Genomic DNA, 5,802 nt, shown 5'->3' on the forward strand with positions numbered 1-5,802 from the left:
ATGTGCACAAACAAACTCACACATTCACGCCTACTAATTTATGGCCTGAATATAAGGGAAATTACCTGTACGAACTTGGATTACGATAGATAAACAGAGGGGGAAATGAGGAGATATAGCCGGAGGGTGTCACAAGAGAGCAAGAGTTATGTCAACTAACATCATCATGTTGAATATCATTTCCATATCTCACTGTTAGGGTCAACCTCTAAAACCAACACTTAGTTTGTCATGGAAGAAAGGAGTCGGTTTTCAAATACAAGAGGATGACAGAGACAGGAGGGAGATATGAGGAGAGAGATTGAGAGAGACAGGATATAAATTTGCCACAAGGGTGGGAGAGGACAACGAAGGGTATTTGGGCCTCTGGTCAGACCAGGGAGATGGCCAGAAAGAGCTACAGAGGAGAGAAAGGAAAGCGACAGGAGAGAGCGATGGAAGGCAGAGAGAGAGCGACAGAGGAGAGAGAAAGGAAAGCGACAGGAGAGAGCGATGGAAGGCAGAGAGAGCGACAGAGAGAGAAAGGAAAGCGACAGGAGAGAGCGATGGAAGGCAGAGAGAGATCGACAGAGGGGAGGGAAAGAGTAGGGAAGTCTGTCTGTAATTAATAAAATGGCTGAAATGAAATCCACACTAACCTGCTTGATTTGTTTCCCAGGCAACTCCAGTGGCTCTGCTGAAGGGGTTATGGGCTCAATCCCTGTTGGTCTATTGAATGATAACACATGGAGAGAGCTCGCAACCTTTCCATCAGGTGTCTGTTCTCTTTTAAAGCTCTTTCTCTCTACAGATCATCAAGAATGAGTTCCGACCACATGAATCACATGCTAGCTCCGGCTCAACCACAGGGACATTAGGGGGGAAGATTTATGGGGGAGACAGAGGAAGAGATTGGGGAGAGAGGGTGGTTTAGGGGAAAGAGATGGGAATGAGGGAGGAGAAAGAGGGTAAGAGTGCGGGAGCACGAACCAGCATTAAGAGGAGAGGGAGGTACGGGGAGAGAGGAAGGTATGGGGAGAGAGAAGGTAGGGGAGAGAAGGATGGGGAGAGAGAAGGTATGGGAGAGGAGGGTGGTTTAGGGGAAGAGATAGGAGTGAGGGAGGAGAAGAGGGAAAGAGTGTGGCAGCATGAACCATCATTAAGAGAGAGGGAGGTACGGGGAGAGAGGAAGGTATGGGGAGATAGAGGGGAGAGTGGAGAAGGTATGGGGGAGATAGAGGGGAGAAGTGGAGAGGTATGGGGAGGTTGAGAAGTATGGGGAGATAGAGGGGAGAAGTGGAGAAGGTATGGGAGTAAGGAGAGAGGTGGAGAAGGTATGGGGAGATAGAGGAGTATGGGGGAGATAGAGGGGAGAGATCGAGGAGGTATGGGGGAGATAGAGGGGAGGTCGAGAGGTATTGGGGAGATAGAAGGAGAGGTTGAGAAGGTATGGGGGAGATAGATGGGAGAGGCCGAGGAGGTATGGGGAGAGAGGAGAGAGGTCGAGAAGGTATTGGGGAGATAGAGGGGAGAGGTGGAGAAGGTATGGGGGAGATAGATGGAGAGGTTGAGAAGCATGGGGAGATAGAGGGAGAGGTTGAGAAGGCATGGGGAGATAGAGGGGAGAGGTTGAGAAGGCATGGGGGAGATAGAGGGAGAGGTGGAGAAGGTATGGGGAGATAGAGGGAGAGGTGAGAAGGTATGGGGAGATAGAGGGAGGTGAGAAGGCATGGGGAGATAGAGGGGAGAGTTGAGAAGGCATGGGGGAGATAGAGGGAGAGGTGAGGAAGGTATGGGAGAGAGGGAGAGGTTGAGAAGGCATGGGGAGATAGAGGGGAGAGGTTGAGAAGTATGGGGAGATAGAGGGGAGAGGTTGAGAAGGTATGGGGAGATAGAGGGGAGAGGTGAGAAGGTATGGGGAGATAAAGGAGAGAGTGGAGAAGGTATGGGGGAGATAGAGGGGAGGTATGGGGAGATAGAGGGAGAGATCGAGGAGTATGGGGGAGATAGAGGGGAGAGTCGAGAAGGTATGGAGATGAGGGAGATGTGAGAAGGTATTGGGGGAGATAGAGGGGAGAAGTGAGAAGGTATGGGGAGAGAGAGGAGAGAGGTGGAGAAGGTATGGGGGAGATAGATGGGAGAGGCCGAGGGTATGGGGAGAGAGAGGGGAGAGGTCGAGAAGGTATTGGGGAGATAGAGGGGAGAGGTGGAGAAGGTATGGGGGAGATAGATGGAGAGGTTGAGAAGGCATGGGGGAGATAGAGGGAGAGGTTGAGAAGGCATGGGGGAGATAGAGGGAGAGGTTGAGAAGGCATGGGGGAGATAGAGGGAGTGGTGGAGAAGGTATGGGGAGATAGAGGGAGAGGTGAGAAGGTATGGGGGAGATAGAGGGGAGAGGTTGAGAAGGCATGGGGGAGATAGAGGGGAGAGGTTGAGAAGGCATGGGGAGATAGAGGGGAGAGGGTGAGAAGGTATGGGAGAGAGGGAGAGGTGAGAAGGTATGGGGGAGATAGAGGAGAGGTTGAGAAGGCATGGGGGGGATAGAGGGAGAGGTTGAGAAGGATGGGGGAATAGAGGGGAGAGGTGGAGAAGGTATGGGGAGGGGAGAGGTTGAGAAGGCATGGGGGAGATAGAGGGGAGAGGTGAGAGGTTAGGGGAATAGAGGGAGAGGTAGAGAGAGTAGAGGGGAGAGGGGGAGTTATGGGGGTCAGGGGATAGAGCTCAGCGCAGGGAGAACTGACCAGCATTAGGGAAAACAACATGGGAGGTATGGTGGAGAGAGAGCGATGGAGGAGAGGGGGAAGAGGGGGGACTGGGGGAAGGACCGCAGGGAGCATGATGCAGTGATTAAGAGCTTGAGGGAGAACATGGGGAATGTGTTGGGGTGAACAGTCAGAGGGGGGTGAGAGAGTATTGAGCAGAGACATCAATCTAAAATGAAGGAGAGAGAGCAAGAGAGAGAGAGTATTGAGTACATACACACACACACACACACACAAGGAAATTCAGTGGGGTAAGTTTGAGCAAACTGGCCTGGAGAGGATGTACTCATAACATCAATCTTAAACGACAAACGAAAGAAACGCAAAAGAGTGTATAAGCCAACTTCAGGTCTTTGCGGGCCAAATATGTGATGGAGATGGCGATAGAGCCAAAATTCACTGGAGGGTAATTCCCGACCCACTTCACACACCATATATCCAGTCCTTCAGTCGCTCCCCAGCGCAGCGCTCCCTATGTACCTTACATTAAATCTTCTTACATGAAATCGCTCCATAAACACGTTTCTTCATTCAATATGCAGATGAATAAATCACAGGGAACAATCTTCCCACAGAATCCAAACAGTTGGGGAATTGGCCAACAGTGGATCTCAGGGGTCAGGGGTCTCTGTCCGTTCTGACTGCATGGAAGAGAAGGACCAAAGGGGCGGAGTGAAAGTGATTGTTTAGACAGTACGTCTGGCCCCGTTGTACACCTGATATACACCATGTTTCAAACAATGGTTGTGATACAACTGAGAGTTTGTCTGTGCAAAAATAATTACACAACCATTGTGCGGTGTCTCGGCGAAGCGTTTGTGAAAAACTCTCTGTTGTATCCCAACTGTTGTGTCGAATGTGTTGTACATCAGTTGTGCAATCTGAGTGTGTATGGAGCCATGATGAATTGGACAGGGGTCTCTGTCCTCTCGGACTGCAGGGCACGAAAGAACCACAGGGGCGGAGTGACTGTGATGGCTGGGACAGTACCTCTGTGTACATTGTGCCGGAAATGTAGCATCTTTCACCAGAACCCGATTTTTCCTGCGATCTAGAGCCATAATCATTATGATTATTCTATATATAAAAAAAGATATATATGTCAATTTTTCGGTATAATGAGCTGTCTGTATCCTCCTGACTGGTGGTTCTTTAAAAGAAATTAAAAAAAAAAAATTATGTGTTCAGCTAGCTAGATATTTTTATTTAACTAGGCAAGTCAGTTGAGAACAAATTCTTATTTTCAATGACGGCCTAGGAACAGTGGGTTAACTGCCTTGTTCAGGGGCAGAACGACAGATTTGTACCTTGTCAGCTGGGGGATTTGAACTTGCACCTTTTCAGTTACTAGCCCAACACTCTAACCACTAGGCTACTATCTGCTGCAGATAGTGTTCTGCAGGTTTGCCACATGCCTTGTCTTGACGAAGATTTCCTGCAACGTTTCACAATGTGTTTGTCTTGACGAAGACTTCCTGTAACGTTTCACACTTTCTCTGCTGCTCAAAGTGTTTCAAGCCTGTGCCGTTTCCTAATCCCAAATGCAGATAATTACAGTGTAAGAGTCACAGTGATTACATCATGTCATTTCTCCTTGTCAAACAGCTAATAATGGGATGCATATGTTGTTGGAGCACAGTGTGCTGAAGACAGTGCAGGACATTTCAAGAACGGGACAGACTACAGCTGACCTTTCTGTCCAGCTTCCCATTGACAGCATGACTAGCCCAAACCTAAAAACGGAATCTTCCCAAACCCAAACCCTAACCTAATTTTAACCAATTCAGAAATAAAAGTAAAAGTAGTAAAAGCTCTGACGAAGGCCGTGTGGCCGATACGTAAGCTTATTAAATATCGGTGATACTATCAAGAGCAGTGTGCGGTTTCCTTTTCCTTCAACCAATTCAGAAATGAAATATCAGTTGCACGTCAGCCACGTCCCATTAGTTTCCCCCATCTAGAACATACAGTACTCCTACAACATAGGACACAAACATACTGCATCCTCTCTGTGAGTTGGTGTTGCCATCTAGTGAGCAAATGTCTAACTGCAAATATCTTCTCAGTATCCAGTACAATGTGAAGTACAGACCTACAGTAACATGGGAAATTCTGAACTAATTCAACAAAAACATTTATTCAAACAATCATCAGATCCAGAAAACTATATAAAAATAGCAATACAACATTTAAAGGTTCATCGTTATCAGTAGCTCAATGACTCAATCACAGACAGGAGATCTTGCTGGTAAAATGTTAAAATGTACATTTCATCTGATAAAGGTTGTTAGAACATATGTCTTATAGGATCTCAAAGACCATATGGCCGTTGAATGTTCATAATTATAGGCCTACCCAAACATGAATCGTGAACTGACCAAATCAGATAGTGAGCGCTTGTCTTGGTGTTGGCATTGCACACATTGGGCATAGAGGGCCTCCATAGGCCCATAACCACAAGAGCATAGAATACAAACAGCACTGATAATAGTGTACATTCCAAGTCATTGTGGGTAAAATAAGTTATGATATAGCAACTCAAAACCTGCCATTGACTGTGTAGCATTGGCACTGGGGTCACTGGGGTTCTATCGAACACAGCCTGGTCCCAGATACAGATCTGGGATCAGGCTAACCAAAACAAGGCTTCACAGTGGGAATCAAAACCTGTCTGTCCACTTGCAATAGCAAGAATCCCCTTAATGCATACCATCCAATGCTTTTCAAATCCATGGCGTGGAGTGTGCAAGTGCACACTTTGGGAAAAGTGTGGAGAATGGGGACACAGCCCTACAGTGAAAATCAGAGTGGGGGTCATTGGGGTGTGTTGTATCAAACACACGAACAAAAGGCTTCACAGTAGGAGTCAAACCCTTTTGTCTGTGACTGTCCATTCACAGGCTTCACAATGAAGGCTGCTGTCTGAGCAGACTCATACAGTACAGTGAACTGACTGCGGTTCCTGTAACCCAGCCATCTGTAATCCCACTGTCAAAGGCTGCTGTCACAACCTGTCATCCTACACTGTGTCATCTCATCTAAGTCTCTCGTCTCTTTCGTC

This window comes from Salvelinus sp. IW2-2015, linkage group LG17 (genome assembly GCF_002910315.2).
Source record: "Salvelinus sp. IW2-2015 linkage group LG17, ASM291031v2, whole genome shotgun sequence".
Classification (NCBI taxonomy): Eukaryota; Metazoa; Chordata; class Actinopteri; order Salmoniformes; family Salmonidae; genus Salvelinus; species Salvelinus sp. IW2-2015.